Source organism: Falco punctatus, assembly GCF_963210335.1.
Source record: "Falco punctatus genome assembly, chromosome: 7".
In the NCBI taxonomy this organism is placed as follows: domain Eukaryota; kingdom Metazoa; phylum Chordata; class Aves; order Falconiformes; family Falconidae; genus Falco; species Falco punctatus.
In genome coordinates, this window is record NC_137587.1 from 26,683,857 (window position 1) to 26,701,864 (window position 18,008).

The following is an 18,008-nucleotide window of genomic DNA, read 5'->3' on the forward strand; positions in this document are numbered from 1 at the left end:
TACAGTACCATCCTTCCACTGAAGATGAACCAAAATACATTAGCACCGTGTGTGCACTTGCTTAGTCATTGGTTCACATTAAGTATCATCCTCTCTGTTGAACAGCAAAGAGATCCAGAATATTTGGGACAATTTTCTCCTGTCTCCTCTGGGGTATCTGAAGTGATCTGTTTCTCCAGAAACATATTTTTTTATTTTTTTAGTTTTGTTTTAGTTTTGTATTACCACCTCACAGGGAGTCCCTGTTCTGTGAGCAACCTGTGTTTCACATCTATCGGACAATTTCTCCTGCTATCTATCGCTCTCTTGGAAAAGATTTCTTTTATTTATCTAAATATAAAATTTCAGGTGAGGATTATTTGGGCATATGTACTGGTACGATAGGTGTGAAACTGGAAGACTGTATACAATACTATTATACAGTACAGTAGTTATTACAGGAACCTGTACTCCTGTAAAAAAAACCTTGCCACCACTAACCCCTTTCCCCACAAAATAACAAGAAATATGGCACAAATTGCAAATCAAAAGTAATGAGCTTTATTTATGCTACAACCGTACTGAGTACAGACCCTATACTTAAACAAGCCTCTCGGACTTCTCTTCCAAACATCCTTCAGCCTGATTCCCTGGAAATTCTGTTGGCTATCTTCAATTATCCAGAAGTTGCTTGGTCACTAAGCTTTGTACTCAGCATTCCTCCACAGTGTCTTAACCGTTTCTGTTTTTCAAACTGTTCAAAACCAACCACTTCAGTACTCCTAATTTCAGCTTAACACTGCTGACATCAAGATGCAAACACTACTGTTTTCTCTGTATTCTTCACGGCCAGTAAGTCTTCAGCAAGGCCCAACTTCAAAGAGTGAATATTTAACTTTGTAAACCACATGTAATATTTTAATATCAAAATCAGCATCTGATAAAAATTAACTAGAAAAAATCATAAAGCTAAATTTCATTAAAATACATCAGAACTTCTAAGCTCTTCAGTTGCAAGCTCATAATATAGCCCTGTTTTGCTTGCCATTGATATACTATGTATTTCAGACAGACAAGACTCTCAGATTGTATTATGCTTCTCCAGCTCATGCACACACACACCCTCCATCTGCAAACTCTGTTGTTAGGAATTCAGTCCAAATTTATTTTTTATTCTATATTATTATACTACTATAAGTGAAAAGGTCTGTTTCATTACTATGCATAGACCAGAAATTAAAAAAAAAAAAAAAAATACAAAAAAATCACACAACCCAAAACTACCATAAAATCTTTAACGGGCATATCACAGGCTCTTTAGAGTATGTCTCCCACCTTAGAATCACAGAGAGCAGCTCAGAAAAAAAAATGAGATTGAACTATTAAATCAAGTGTTGAGCACACTGTCAGTGTAACAAGCTGCTAAACTCAGCTGTAAACATCCAATAGCACCAACAGTGTGGAGCTCCTCCTCAACAAGAGTTCATAACAAGCAAATGGGAGACACCTAGAAACCCATAAATTTGATAGTAGGTAACAGAAAACAGAAAGGACTTTGTTATCAAGTCTACCATCTGTGATTACAGGATCACATGACTTTTATATAAGTAGATAAGCAATTTACACCAGAAATTTATTAGACTAGGTTAGTGAAATACCAGGCACTTATTATACTGGTGATACCAGTCACTCAGCGACATGAAGTACCTAATATTAGGCAAGTGTAGCCAGGCAGCAGCCAAACACCAGCTCCTGACCAGCCTACAGTCCAAAACCTATCAACTACACCTAGATGTAGCTATCTCCTACAAAGTCTGCATCTCAAAATAAACACAGGACTGGGATGCAAGTTGTCTTTAAAAAAGGGTTACCTTAGGCCAACTAAACAGTAGGTTTACTTGGTTAGTACTTACCTGCAGGCTAAACACTAACAGTGGAGAGACCTGCAAGTTTAGTTTGCTGCAAATTGTTCAGCGGGTTACTCTGCTACTGAACTAGCAAATTCATCTGATTATTTGTGCAGCTACACAAAGTAAAAAAACCACGCACATCCCAAAACGTATGCAAAACCAACAGTAGAAACAGCTAGAAGGGAAGGAAAAAATTAGAGCCCACCCTACAGCTGCATGTCAGTCCTAACTTAAGTATGCAATTGCTATCATTTGTCATTTTAGGCTGACATAAAGCTTGTCAAGTAGCACCCAACCTATCAACGTGCCCTTCTGCCCTACCAATTCCTGTGCATCTTTCAGACTCTGGAACAAAACTATCTGAGAGTTTTAACCAAGGAAAACAAACTGTTATACCTGCCGCATCTGTTCCCTAATCTTGTTCAACAAGTGGACACACAGCTCCCCTTACTCACTGGCAGAGTGTCTCAAAAGTGTACATCAATTTTCTACTCACCGATTCTCCTTCCGTTCTCCTTTACCACATGAACACAGAAAATAAACTCCAACACAGCACTAAAAAAATTCAGCATCAAGCATCCTGGTGATTCCTATGGGGACCCGCTGCATTGGTTTTTTGGTTACGCCATATTTACGGCTACAAAAGGTTTAGAAAACATTCAAGGGTTATATTTATCTTCCAAAAGGGATGTTTTTCCTGCTATAAACACTGCAGTCTGTTACAGTTCCCATGACCCTTCCTACAATTAACCTTGGTTATGTTTCCACTATGCAGGATCTATCATTGGTTTTGGTAGTGAAGCCTATTGTTATTCAGGATAATAGAAAGCCACTTTACTAACTGAAGAACAGCAGTCACTGTGTATAAATTTTTTTCCATCAATTTTTTAATTTGTTTTAGATGTTGTTTCATAATTTGTCCTTGTCAGTGTGCAGATATCATTCCAGTCAAAATAACAAGCCACTTCAGAGGATGAAAACAGAGCCAGACACCAGTATTGTGCACAAAAGCACAGAGTAAGTGGAGTTCTCCTAAACATTTTTTATCATCATTATTATTGAATTAGACTGGGGGGTGGGAAATCCAGCTATTTATTTTGTTGAGTTTTTTTCTGTTTTCAACAACAGATCCACATACATAAGCAAATACAAAATATCTCTTTATACCTGACTGACAAACTCCAAAGCATTTCAAGAGCCAAATTAATAACTGGGGGAAAAAAATAACCCTTTTAAAGTATGAGCTATTTGCTCTGAACTTTACTTTGATTCTCAGTACCAGTGATTCAAAGCAGCTGATCCTCTAAGTTCTTCAACAAAGCATTTAACTTAACTACCACAAGTACACCACTTGATATCACTGGAACCAATCAATAGCAAAATCAGTCATAGCAATTTTGTGGGGAAGTTACTTGCAACATTAAACTGTTGTGCTAGAAGTGGCAAGTTTCTTGATAACGGAAATGGCCAGTTCACTAGCACACAAAGAACAGTAATGCTGAGATTTATTTGCATGTACTCAAAGACGGTAAAGTAGTAAAGGGGGTTTCACCTGTTTAGTTTTTCAAGTTTTTTATACTTAAACATGCAGCTTAAGTTGAGCTATTTGTGACTCATTCTGAAATATTAAGACATCAGCATTTTGCTCAAACTACCGCCTTTCTGCTTAAATTACTATATTTTAAAGAGCAGGTCCCTATTGTAAGGAAAGAGAAGTAGATTAGAATACTTTCACACTTTGCCATGATTCTCTGCAGCACTACAGTTGCCTAAGCAGAAGAGGCAGTGTACAGAAGGACATGGGAAATGACTACATTACACTGTTTCACCAAGTGGAAGAGAAAGTAATTTCATCATACAGGGTCATCTGCCTTATTAGCACTACTGTTTTCCTGGGTTTATTCCATCTGGAGTACAGCAGTTCCTGTTCTTTTCCTACTCTGCAGCGTATTACCAATGACTACATTATGTTGTCAGACATATGCAGGTGGCTCTCATTGGCATCAGTAGACACATGCTTTCATCAAAATCAGTGTTTCCCTCAGACAAACAGTAAATAAACTACATACTTCATTCTTAATTTAGCAAACAGGTGTGGCTCACATCAGCATTCTAAAAGACCTAGCTTGCAAAACATAAGCAGAACAGATTTCAGAAAAAGAATTCACACAGACTTGCACTTCATTTATATACAGGAACAAGCAGAAAAGCAGAGCAATCACTAGGACTCCTGCTTCCAGCCTCAACTAGACTTTCAGCTGATGCAAACTGTGTTAAGTTCAGCTAAGTCAAAGCAATTATTTGCCTAAGGCAGCAATGGACGCTTACTCCAGTGGTTAATATGACCATTTAGAAAGTCCCTTAAAGTTAGTTGTACTTCCAAAAAAGTAAGTATCCAAAACACACTTAAAAGGAGTGGGTTTTTTTAAACTTTTTATCAATGAAGAAACAGATCACAGAAGGATTAAACTATAAAGTTACACTGGAAAAATTCAGATGCACCAGCCCGGCTGATAAAGATGAATCAAAATGAAACAGGAGTATATCAGAACTTGCAGATCTATGAGTATAGACAGGGTGGGCAGGTGAATTACAAGGTAACTAACTTGGTAGAGGCTGAAGTTACTGCTGCCTTTTAGAAATCAATCATCAAACCTAAAGCACTATGAACTTCTTGATTAATCCCTTCCAGGTATCTGCTGAAAAACGCTTCTCAAATCTAACCAATTGCTGTATCACAGAGATGTAGCCTAAACACAGAACACAGTCTGACACAGAAAAATACCCTAAAAAGGTTTCAATATGAGATCAATGTGTGACTTTCCCATCTATTAAATTTGGATGAGACAAACAGTGGACTACAGAAGAGCACTCTTAGTGCAGGAGAGATTGAGCAGGTTATCAAGGTGGGAGTCACATTATAGCAAAGACTTCAAAAAAGAATATTAATCTAGGTTTGGAACATTAGCCATCTATAAGTGCTTGACACCTGGGAATGTGATTTGCCATTTGAAATTTGTCCTGCAAATGCTGGTCCATTAAAAGCAGACAGACATTCCAGCTCTGGTAAAAAGCAAACTCTTCTTTACTTCCCAGGGTGGAAGATTATGTTTCCACTGTTGAGACCACCAGACTTTGTCAGTGTCACCTACATATTTTAAATGCAACTGCACAAGGATTTGTAAATATGAGGTTTAAATGCTGCTAAAAACCCAATAACTTTCCTTTTGTATGTGCCGTTCAAGTTAGTTACTAAATCTTGTTTAAGCTTTCATAGAAAGAACATTCAAGACGTGCAAAGGGTAAACTGAAAATCTGACAAGTCTGCTGTTTCTATTTTGTACATCAGTAGTCAGTAGCCTATATTCAAATTTCATACATATCTACACATACCTCAGCAGTATGACATCACAACATACAGATTACACTGTCAATCATAATCATTAGAAAGGGCAAGAAATCCACTGCATACAGCAGCCTTGTCAGTGTGCAGATCCCAAGGACTATTTATGACTACAGAGGCTGAGAGCAGGAGATAAAGTAGACTATTTAATCAGGTCAAAAACAACAGACCTCATTAAATTTCACACACACAACCATCTTTCCCTATCCCTACTCCTTGCTTATTCTTTTTCATGAAAGCATTTTCTGGAAGAACAGAGTATGTTCACTTCATGGTATACACGCTATTCATATTTTTGTTACTGGAGGAATTTTGCCAGTGTGCTTAACTGTCAATGTTGCAACTATGTATCCATGACACTGCCGAGCCATACAGTGCTGTATTATGTAGTTTAGCTACTAGTAGAATGCTGCATTGTACAGTTTAGCTACTAAGTAGGTGAGAACTGGACCAAAACTAAGACATGAGCCAACAGTGCTGAAAAAGGACCAGAAAAAGAGAAGGTCATGAAAAGGAGAAGAGGAAGATGAAGAAAAGGATGAAGAAAGGATGAAGATGTCCCAAACGACCACCAGAGGACCCCCAACCCCTTAGTCCACACATGCGTAGTAAGATCGTAGATATGATAAGTAGTTCTTAGAACTGTAATGAATATGTTAATAGTTTCTCAGAAATGTCATTAATATGTATAGATCGGCCATATAAAGATAAACAGTGAACAAAGTCAGTATGCGTATTGAGCAGAACTTGGCCCCCATGCATCCGGTGCTGAAAATAAAGAATGCCTACTTTCTAAAACTCCAAACCAAGAATTAAAGACTCCTGTCTCCGATTTTTTGGTATCATTTTATTTTTTAAAAGTTGAGTTAATCTTCAAAAAATATTTCAATAAATCAGCAGCTGCATTACAGGAGACACCTGTGCCCAGCACATCTCAAAACGAAACAAAACACCACCAAAACACACTCTACACCTCACCTACATTCCTGTCCATCACTTGCTAGAAGAATGGCACCTGATACACTCAGAAGCGATGAGTAGATGCACTCCATTGCTATATTGTGTGCAGATTATAGATGATAATCTCCTATAATTGGAAATTCATTGTCCAGACTGTGACAACAGCAGCAGGATCCAGCTAGACTTCCACACTGAAATTCAGAGAATTTCTTGTCTTCACAGCTGGAACACCAGCACTTTTTTGTTGCTTTTTAGCTTTTCCCCTCTATCATAAATAAATTTTATGGTCATAAAAACAGGGATCTGAGCATAGATTCATCTGAGAATGACCATAATACAGGCAAATGCCACCTGATATAATCTTAATCTATTCACAATTCTTTTAACATGCAAGCTGGAGAAAAAAAAAATCTGCTATTCCAGCCTTGGCTAGACATGGTATTTTATTGACATAGTGTAGTCCCAGCAGAAAGTTTCTGTCCATATAACTTCCCCTTCCTCATACTTTCAGTATCCTCATTTTTGGTCCTCCATAACAGCAGATCCAGCAAATCCTGTCCATCCCATCTCTAGCATGCAAACAAATTTTATTGAATGCAAAATGCAACATGTAACCCACCCCTACTTAGTTATGTGTGCACCATTCTCAAGCAAAATACCAATATGAATCCAGATTAAGAGAGACGCATACCATTTCCTCCCCCCCATATTCACAAATTATTTCCCCTTTTTCCCAAGGAAAGAAGGGAGGGAGGGAGGGAAGGTTACAATAACAGCCTATTAAATTAGAACACAGCTTCCGTATAACACTCTGTATCACCACCACAATTGCAGATTACCTATTGATTCTAAGAAAAAGTGAGGATGCTGAACTTGACTTGCAGCAAGCAAGCAATGCATCACAGGAACAAGGAAATACTCTTTTTCATCAAAGCATAAAATTCTGTTTCTGGGCTGTAGGTTTTATGCCTTCCTTTAAATTATCTTATTTGGTTTTCCCCAACATCATTCCCCATCCCAATAAAGACATGCAGAACATATCCATTCTGCAAAGCTTCCCTCACCCATTAACTTCTCCACAGGGCAGTCCCCTGCCCTTCTCTCTCACTCCTAAAAATTCATGCGATTGATTTGGCTTCTTCTATTTTAAGGTCTTTAGTAGAGACTGATAGAGAAGTAGGTTTCTATTTCGTATTAACCATCTAGAAAAAGAGAACAATAAGATTTTAAAATTACCTGTTCCAATCACCTAACATTATGACCCTAAGAACCATCACAGTAACTCACCCAACAGCCTTCCCAATAAGTCAGCAATAGAAAAAAAAAAAGAAGTGAGAAACAAAAAGAAAGAAAAAACATTTTGATAAAATTTAACACTCTCAGTAAGAGTACTTACCCCGTAGTATGAAGTAGGGCTAAAACGTTAATATCATCTACCTTTGGTGGTTGGCCTAAACATACAGATTTGAATAGTAAAATACTTGTCCTGGTTTAACCCCAGCCAGCAACTAAGCCCCATACAGCCACTCATTCGCCGTCCTCCCTTGATGGGATTGGGGAGAGAATAAGAGCGAAAGTGAGAAAACTCATGGGTTGAGATGAAGACAGTTTAATAGGTAAAGCAAAAACCACGCACACAAGCAAAACAAAACAAGGAATTAATTCCTCACTTCCCACCATCTCCAGGAAAGCGGGGCTCCATCTCATGTAACAGTGACTTGGGAAGACAAACACCATAACTCCAAACATGTCCCCCTCTTCCTCCTCCTCCCTGCAGATTTATATGCTGAGCATGACATCATACGGTATGGAATATCTCTTTGGCCAGTTGGGTTCAGCTGTCCAGGCTGTGTGCCCCTCAGATTTTTTTGTGCACCTCCAGCCTACTCACTTGTGGGGTGGTGCAAAAAGCAGAAAAGGCCTTGGCACTGTGTAAGCACTGTGCAGCAGTAACAAAAACACCCCTGTATTATCTACGCTGTTTTCAGTACAAATCCAAAATATAGCCCCATACTAGCTGCTATGAGGAAAATTAACTATCCCAGCCAAAACCAGCACAATACCAAAGTCCTTTCCTGGTTTGACTGCCATATACAGGAGATATCCTTCTCCTGTGCAAACTTTTACTGGGTATCTTTTTTGTACATACTCAAAATAGGGAAACCAGGCCTTGGATCCTATTCATCTAGCTGCTGACATAAACAAGAGAAAACAGTCAAATGATGACCTGGAAGCAGTGTCAACAGCTACATTTTAACCTGTGCTATTTAAGAAAGGAATAGATAGTAGCAATCACAGCATTTTTCTGTCCTCATCGGAGGAACACAAGTGATGAGAAGTGAACGAGCAACCCATTTAATGTGCATAATATGCTTTAAACTGTATTGCATCAAGCATTATCATTATGATCCATTCTTCCCATTAACTCAAAGGCCAAGAGAAGGTTTTAATAAAACCCAGAATATATATAAAAACCAAACATTCTTAGCCATCACAATCCCCACTAATGAATATGTTGACAAAAGCTTCTCTTGGTTTCACTGCCGTTAGTTCTGTAGTCAAGCAAGCCAGCTGGACTCTGTTCTGACTCATGCAGCTTCATATCTAATTAAGTTTCATTTATAGAATCAAACTCCTCCAGTGGTTATAACCTTGTAGAAGGCAGAAGGTCACTGACTTGTAAAAATCTTTTAACTGGTATGTGTGATAAATAAAAATACCTACTTTTACTGTCACTTTTCAAAGCAAATACGCATTGTTAGGTCATTCATTACACAGTCACTGTGCAATACAGAATTATTCCTTAATATGGTTATATAGCTTCCATTCTCTTCCACAGATATTTCTTTTGGCACCATAGATGGCCCTTGCTTTAAATATTCAGCAGCTGTTTTGCTGATAATTGAAGAGTTAATGGGAGCCATTAATGGAAGAGGTACAGGTGCACTTGTTTTCTGAAATGCTGTGAAAAGGTCCTAGTTCTCAATTCACCAAAAATAAAAAGGCAACAATTTATATATATATGAAAAATATCTTCTTTTTTTGTTTTTCCCCCTTTTCTTTTTCCAAATCACCTTTAACTTGCATTCCTGAAGCCAATACTGAAAAGCTATCTTTAAAATCTAACTGGAAGCTTTCATTGTCCATTTGTGACCACAATGAACTTATAAACATATTTCTGGGGAAAATATTTTTTTTTTCAAAATAAGTGAGTGATAATATTAACACTACCCATAATATTATGACTTTTGCTAACTTCTTAATTCTTATTCCTGAATTTCTTAACCAGAAAACAGTAGAAAAATAATTGGTGGCTAAATGTGCACATTATTTTATGTAAAAAGAAGTTAGTCCAAGATATATATAGATATAGATATATAGAAGGAAAAAGAAAAGGGACAGGTGATAACAAATGGTAAACAGCCAAATATATCTTCTGGTTTTTAATAAATTTTATCAAGATATCCACTATCCACAATTCCTGGTGTGTTGTTATTTTCCATACTACATGGGAAAACAAAATGATGAAAAATTCAAGAGTTCTCAAATTTCTAGAATCATCAATATCTTAAAAAAAAAAAAAAAAAAAAAGAGGTTCACCACAGCATTTAACTCAAAGGCAGTTCTACAATCTATTTGTCCTCAAGTAGATTGTTGACGTCAAACCATTAAAGAATTTGATTTTTAATAATAAATTGCAACAGTGTAAAAAAAGCTGATAAGAATAATTCTTAAATTTTGATCCTTCCAATGCCCTTGCTGATGCTATTTTACACAAGTAAAACATTACACTTCTTTGAGTTTTGCCATCTTCAAAATTAAAGTGCCTACACTAAAGCAGAACTATTGTGAACAAAAATTAATCTACAAAGAACTTTAGAGATCTTATGTTTGCATACCTCTTGACATATCTTGTCATCCTTTCCCAAATATAAATAAATGTCAAATTAAAAAATCTTGGGATGTTTGAAATCATTTTGGTAAGGGATAGGTTGCTTTATTTTATTTTTTCATTCCCTCCAGAATATTAGCTGAAGATCAAATATAATCTGTGGTAATAAGAGAACTTAATATCTCAAAATCATATACTTAATATATTAAAAGCATAATCTTTTTACATCCCAGGCTATACATAGACATTAAAGTCATCTGCTAATTAATCACAGATTAATGACAACACACAAATCTGAGCTGAAAGATCAGCCAATGTAGTCACACATTCCTTATCACCTTTTTGCAGTCAGTTCCAAGTGACACAGTCTCTCACTAAGATACAGAAAAGTTTAATATAAAAGCTACCTCTTATGACTAACATGTACAAGTAAAAATATTACATCCAAATATATTTCTAATTTCTTTTTGAAAAATTTTAATTAGTCATGACATGATATATCTTCATGCAAGGAGTATGAACTGAATCAGGACTTTGCAATTCATATTCTGGGTTTTATGGATCTAGGGGTTTATTATTATTGTTGTTGCTGTTCTTATTATTACTGCCATTATACGTAATTTTCTCTGAAGGTAACATGTCCCTTTTTGGTCTTAATACATTTCTACTGTTTGATGCAGACTAATTAGAGAACCCACTTTAACACTTTAGATAAGAAGTGACATTTTATGGTTTAGTTGATAAGAAATATCCAGAGGCACTAGAAAAATTTTTACAACTGTAACACAGCTGTTTGTATGAGGGCCAATTTACCTTGCTTCCCTCATGTCCCTGCAGAAGTCACTCCTTTCTGTTTCACTATTTTTCTGTTTTAGTTTTATTCCCGGGTCTTCATTCTCTACAAGGCAAAATATCAGAAAATTATCTTTTTTGTATGTTTATTCAAACTATGAATACTAGTAGCAATATTTTTTTTTAATTCAATACACTGTTGAACCTACTTCTCTTAAAAAAATCATACACTATGACAGCATATATTCAGAAGTACACGACAGTTACAGGTATTAGGGTGAGAGATGTGTATACAGGGAAATATTAGCAATAGGTTAGCTACAGAAATGAAGGAAGATGATCTAACTAGATGATAGTGACTATGAAGATCTGTATTTAATGACATAGCTGCTTTGATGGTAATTTAGCCATGTAGTGGTACAGTTTAAACTTTGAGAAATTGCTTCTCAGTTAGAATTGCTGATATCAAGAACAGTCCAGAAATACTCCTGGCACACAAGGCTCTCAGGAGAGCACTGCGCACAGCCCAGCCTGCGGTGAGAGCTGCACAGGAGGGACTGAACAGGCTGAAGTATCCAATAGCTGGAGCTTGGGAGTTTGGATTAGCTAGAAGTACAGGATGACTCTGCATTTGGGAAAGGACCTTGGCATTGTCAACAGCAGAACACACAAGGCTCCTCCGTGTACAGGTTTCAAGGGACATGTGTGCTGAGAAGGCAGGAAGCGTTACTCAAAGGCGCTGCCAGAACTGGGTCTGTCAAAAGCACCAGCCATAACGTCCTCAAGGTGAGGTCAGATTCCTTACCAGCTTGTGATACCACAGTAGCCAGAACACACTGGCACTCAGTTTTAATCCAGTATAACAAAGTTTATTCGTACTTAACCAAGCAAACAAAGTAGCTGACAAGGCAAGGCTGAAGCAATTCCTCCAAAGCTGTTAAAGGCTGATGCACAGAATTACCAATAGTAGGTGTTATTTCAAAAAAAGAGGAGCTGTTGCAGTTGCAGTCCTGTGGGGCTGAAAGTCAAGTTTTACCCAGATATGCTGCATTAGCCACTGCTGTTGGGGATTCTCTATTTCAGAAACCATAGGATGTTATTCCTTGTATTTCATGTCCTTTCAGATGGTAACAGGTCAGTTACCAATATGATACGCAGCAGTGACCACTTTATGTAAGTGGTGAGAGAAAGGATGGTAAGGTGAGTTAACTTGACCAATGCATGATTTCATCCTACATTAAAAATCATTCGATAAACTTTAAGGCAACAAAAATATTCCCCTAATGAAGGCAAAAGTATTCCTCTAATGAAGGCATCTTGAGTAATTCTGACAGTCAGGTCCTAAATAGAAGTCAACATACTAAGTAAGAAATCCTACAATACTCTCCCAGATCTGTTTACACCAGCAAGTAAGACAGAAAAACAAATGAGCAATTTTGACATCTGTGTCACAAAAAACCACAAGTGCTTCAGGTTTTTACCAGCACCAGCAGAGAACCACTGGCGCTTCTGAAGCAGAGAGACCTGTTACACTCAGAGTAAAATCAGACTCAGCAAGACATAATTAATATTCACATGCCTTAAGCACAGGCATAAGCAAACTAAAATAGCACAACCAGCAAGAGCTGATAACTACTGTGTGAAATTGTTACACCACTAATTGCATAACCAGCAACAAGCATTTCTAACCCAGCTAAACATAAATAACATGAATTGTAAAGGGGAAAATAGAGAATTTTGATGGAGTTGCACAAATGTGGTAGAGTAAGACACAGATGTGGTTTTCAGCAATCCAGTCTAGTGGAAGGTGTCCCTGCCCATGGTGGGGGGGTGGAACTAGATCATCTTTAAGGTCCCTTCCAAACCAAACAATTCCAGGATTCTGTGATTCTATGTGAAAACAATACAACCTGCAAGGTAACAAAGGATTTCAAACAGATAGGAAAAACTTTCTGCTGGACTATTTTTTGGTTCACTATACAAACAGGAAAGATGCTTGATGAAACTAGCCAATAAGACCATACTCTTATTTTGGGAAGAGAATTTAACAATAATGAACAAGAAAGGATGGGAAGACAGATAACACATTAGCTTCCATTCAACTTTCCCTCCTTCAGAAAAGCACCTAAGCAAGATCACTTCCACCTTCAAATGAGACCATCGAGGACTTGCAGATATCAGTGCCAACAAAGCAGCATCACCTTCACTGGACTGTATACTCACAGCTGATTTAGGATAGATTATTATGGACTAACTGTATGCATATGTAGTGATAACAAGAGGTAGCCATTGGTAACATGTATCATTAATGAACATCAGTTAAGTAAAGGAAGTGGTGTTTCCAAGGCTGAAACTGATCAATTGCTTTTCCTAACCATTCCCCACTGCTGCACCGTGACTCCCCTTGACATGTATATTCTCCACACTATGGCTGTTTTAAAGGAGAAATATTAATTCCTGGTGAAGTTTGAACTTCTTGATGAAGAAACACAAACAGCAACAAAAATCATCAAACTGAATGAAAAAGAATTGAGTGAGCAAAAGGAGTTAAGAAATAACTTACTCTGGATGGAAAACCATTCATCTTTATTTGTGCTCCAAAACACTCCAGCAGAAGGGGAAAATACACACACTCTTGTCGCCTGACAGATGTTGAAGTCCATGGTCAGGCTGTGACGGATCCAGATTGAAAGTGCTGCTTTGTCTCAATCAGAACACAGATTGCTTGGATTCTCTCAGAAGTCCCAAGCCAATAAACTAACCAACAGACTATGAAAACACAGACTTTGTATTCCTCTTAAAGCTGCTGACAAAGATGCCAGTAGTAATAAAATTTAAAAAGTCTCCATTAAAACTTTTTACTCAAGCAAAAAGGCTTATAGATAAAGTTCATACAACTACTAAATGAAAGCAGAAGCATTAGGTACTGACCACTAAAGTGGTAACTGATTCCTAATGGTTTCTCAGTGCTGTTGGCTAGAGAGAAAAAGCTTCAGACCAGTTACAGAGCAAGTTTTCCTGAACTGAAGTTGTCCTCATCTGAAGCCTGTGTAGTATATTTAGCATGCTTGATACTTGGTGTATATTCTATAAATAGTTATATACTGAAAGAGAGGTAATCAGGTGGCCAGTTTACTCAACTTTTTTTTTTTTTTAGAAGTAGTTAGAATTTAAAAATCTCTCATGACAACTCCACAAATTAAGTAACTTAAGTGTTACTAACCCTTTCTTATCCTTCCCACATACAATAACAAGTTCCCAAATGGTCAAAAAAAAGAATTAGCGTTGCAAAGGAATAAAGCAAGAATTACTACTGAAAGTGGAATGAAATTTCTTGTAAAGGATGAAACTGCACCAACACACGCATTTTTTTTTTTATTTTTTTTTTTTTGCTATGAACTGAATTTTATTAACTGACCTGGCCTAATCCTGCTGAGCAATAGAATATGACAGAACAGCCTGAGCAGACTACCAAACCACTTTGCACTCCAGTGAAGGGACTGACCTGAACCCCAACACAAGCATAAATAACACAGCGAAACTGCATCTACACACAAGGACAACTTACAACTCTAAACTTATTAATCCACATGAAACAGACCGAAAGACCAAGGGATTTCTTTTCTTCTCCTATGAATTTTGCAAGGACAAAATACTTTTGGAGCCTTTTTAGTAAGTATTCTTCCAAGGCAAAAACATCATTAACACAGCAAGCCTATCAAACTGGAGCTGTCACCATCTATGCACATCTCTTATCAGGTACAGTTTGGACGGAAACTGATAGGCAGACATGGGTGAAGAAAGAAACCTTGTGCGCTTCAATGAATATTCATTACATCCTCTTAATTTATTATCATGTTTACAGCCAAAACTGCAGAGCAAATTACATTCTACATAAGGTCCCGAGGGGGTTTTCATTTCCACAGCTTGGACTGGTACCAAAATAAAGCACATTAGAGAGAAATTGCAATGAGAGTCATTAATATTTAATGGACTACTAACAGCAGTACTCCTCATGACAAAGAGGCAGGGCAGGGGAGAGATGGGAAGGATCATTCAGAACTTCGCTCCACAAAATCCTTTCCATTAAGCAAACTGAATCCAAACAGCCAAACAGGTGGCTTCCTTAAAGAAGTAAAACAAAAACAAAAAAAAAACCCTCCACCCCAAACCCCTCACACAACAAAAAATGAAATAAAACCCACCCAATGTCAAGCAGAAATAAGCAGCTACAATTGATCCCAGGAGATAACAGACAGCATGAAGGAGAAATTATCTTACTACAGAAGCAGAGCAGAATTTGAAACCACTCATGCATTGAGAGAAAGTATCATATGGAGAAAACCCAAAATAATCAGTGGTTGGCAAGTGTAAACAAGTCAATGAACATGACAACTCTGAAATTTCCATTTCCTAGCACAGGAAAAGCTTCAAACTGCCACTACAAGGGGGTGGAATTAAAACACAGAGGAAAAACAAGCAGCCAGCAGAACTTTTACAGCAATAACATGAACGGCATAAACTTGTAACACTTTTCCAGTGATTCAAGTGGGATAGCAGAGACAGCACAATCACTACTAAGAGAATGACAGATAAGGATACTCATGCTGGTCTAGATTCATATTCAAAACTGAAAGCACATATAGTAGGTCACTTGCTTAAATCATCATTTTGTACCTTTCCTGTTCATGAAAAGCAGCATGGAAATCCCCCGTTATTATACCTCTAACACTTGGTAAAGTGATAGTCATGCAAATCAGTTACACTTCCAGATTGCAACTACAGCTCCAATGTAGCCTCTGAGAGCTGACCAAGGACTAATGACCTTCACCTGATGGACAACCTCCCTTTCTGTAGAATAACTCTGTGCCTTTGCCCTTATTCCATTATACCTGCACTGGTATTTTAAACAACTTGATCATTCTGACTGCCTGACCTTGCACAGGCATGCTGGTTTGATAGCTGCTTAATTCAATCTCCCAATCAATGTTTCCATAGTTAATTCAAATTACTTTTGAGATACCATTGAAAATTTTCATCCACAGTTTCTTATCTCTTCCTATCTACTTTGTACCTCTCTGTGGAAAAAATGAGATTGGAGATGTAGGTCCTTATCTGCCTTCTCTCCCTCTCTAATGCCTTCTACAGGAAGAAGGTTCTCTCCAGTAGAGCAGGCATACGGCTAGAAAGACTGAGGTTTCATCCTGAAGTGTCCTGAAAATCACTTATTCTCATTTATCTAAGAAACTTCCTCTGAAAGCCTTCACAAGCCCAGCCCTGTTTCTCAGGACACTGCACAGACTGGGAACTGCATAAGACATTCCAAATTGAGACTGCCTAAATGGCAAATAATTTGTTTCTTAAGCAAAGATAACTTCTTTCATGGCCCAGATCAGAATTCACATCATGTTTCTATCTTATCTTTTTAATATTTTCTCTAAGATGTAGTTTTCTTAAATTGTTAGGAAGCTTTCACAGCTGGTACAACTGCCAGTGGAACTAACAAAGGTACCTACAAAATAAATGCAGACAGGTCACTACAAATTAAACAGTGTAGGTCCTTGTCATTTTTTGTCATACATTTTCCTGATCACACAATAAAACTGTAAATTGTATGAAAGAACATTAACCACTAAGACAGTTGTTCCATTAACCTTTGTATTGAATGTCCCAGAGCATCATTACACTGTTTTGTACTTGAAGTATTCTTCCAGAAGGAATTTAATCTCACAAATGTATTTAAACTCTGACCTCTATTCAGTAATAAGAATAAATCCCCAAACAATATGTTGGGGGTTTTTTATTCACATTACAGAACTGCATTTTGCTTTTTAAAATAATTACTTTTAAAAGAAAACAAACAGAAAAACAAAGGTTGTAACACCACATGGAGTAATATAGTTTTAGATTTACAAGAAACACTTTATGGACTCAGGAGTAAATGCCCTATCAACTCTCATCACTGAGGTACTAACAGAGACAACTTCATCAGGTCCCCAAATTGTTGGCATTAGATTTTTATATTACCATGGCCTTGCATTGAACCCCAATCTTTTATTATCAGCTGAGGGGCTCATAGGAGCCCTTTACTGTGGCCACTGTTGATAGGAAACAGTCTCTCAGTTGGACCTGTCATTTTTCATTCAAGTCCCAGAAGTCAAAAAGTGATTCTTTGACCAGAGGAACTGACACAGACCAAACTTTGAAGAGCTGGTAACTCAGAAGTAGCAAGAAGAGAAAAAACACGGTTTTATATGCTAAGAAAGGAGTTTCCAGAAGAGCTGAAAAAAACCAGGAGTGATTTTGCCAATCAGGAATGCATTAGCATAAACAGGCAAGAGGTGACAGACAAAAATAGTTCATTCCTAGGCAGAGGAGATGAAAGTCCCCTGGGGTTTATAGACCTCAGGCAATAGCCCTGCCTGTGTTCATTCCCAGTCAGAAAACTTTTCGGCTTTACAGATTTTAGAAAGCACATGGCACAGAGACAATTAAAAGATACCAAAGACTCAAACCTGCAACTCCCCTAAATCATGAGCTGGAGAACAGGTGCTCACTGGAGATATTTTCCTGGAAAGAAACAGGTGGCAGTGGACCTACAGCAGGCAGCACGGGCATCAGCATTCGGCTTGTGCTTTCCATACCCAGCCAAGAAAAATAAATGATGAAGGAAAATGAGAAAATTAAAGACAGTGGATTAGACCATTCATCTTCAACCTTGTAATTATCTTCCCTTCTGACTAGTAATTTTTGGGAAGAGCAAAGAGCTGGTGAATAAGTACATCCAGATCCTCAGACAGCCTCACGTACCAAGATGCAGAGTAACTAACTAAAATCCTGGGGAATGATCTTTCTGTGATTGCAACATTGTGATGAAGATAAGTTGGACTCGGAAGGAGAGGTGTCAGACGTGGTTATGGGATCTAATTAGAACTGATTATTGGAGCAAGTCACAAGGAACATGACAGCTTTTAGAAATAAACTGGTTTCCCATAAAAAAAATCAATACATCAAATTCTCAGATTATAATTGATCAGCAGTAAGGTAATATATAGAAAAATAACGCTTCAGA

The 18,008-nt window shown here is 37.5% G+C and overlaps 1 protein-coding gene across 8 annotated transcripts in view; it reads right to left on the reverse strand.

The window, feature by feature from the left end:
• The window catches only part of LRRC4C (leucine rich repeat containing 4C), a 548,895-nt gene that overhangs the window by 484,376 nt on the left and 46,511 nt on the right, over nt 1–18,008 (reverse strand). For 2 of the 8 annotated variants that reach the window (XM_080396368.1, XM_080396364.1), the window contains exon 1: nt 1,893–16,232. The exons of the other annotated variants lie outside the window; for them this stretch is intronic. The gene's annotated coding sequence lies outside the window, so the exon portion shown is untranslated. Of the gene's footprint in view, nt 1–1,892; nt 16,233–18,008 lie in introns of those variants that run through there. 8 annotated transcript variants of the gene reach the window in all.